Raw genomic sequence first — 251 nt, 5'->3', positions numbered from 1 at the left:
GGGAAATAGAAAATACATGGGGAAAATGAAATGACAGACAGAAAGGCAGTCCATTTGCTAAATACCACAAGGAATTTGTACAGCCAGAGGTGGAAGTACATGGAGATTAGAAAGGTATCTACAGCATGACTCAGTGACAGCAAAGGAGAACTAGAGCAGAAGAAGGAAAGAACCGTTATTTTTATTACAGAAACATCATACTGTCCAGCTCCGTGTCATACCTTATTGCTTAGTGCAATCTCATCTCAGAA

Source organism: Fulmarus glacialis, unplaced genomic scaffold (assembly GCF_000690835.1).
Source record: "Fulmarus glacialis isolate BGI_N327 unplaced genomic scaffold, ASM69083v1 scaffold43275, whole genome shotgun sequence".
NCBI lineage: Eukaryota > Metazoa > Chordata > Aves > Procellariiformes > Procellariidae > Fulmarus > Fulmarus glacialis.
This window is presented reverse-complemented; position numbering follows the sequence as displayed.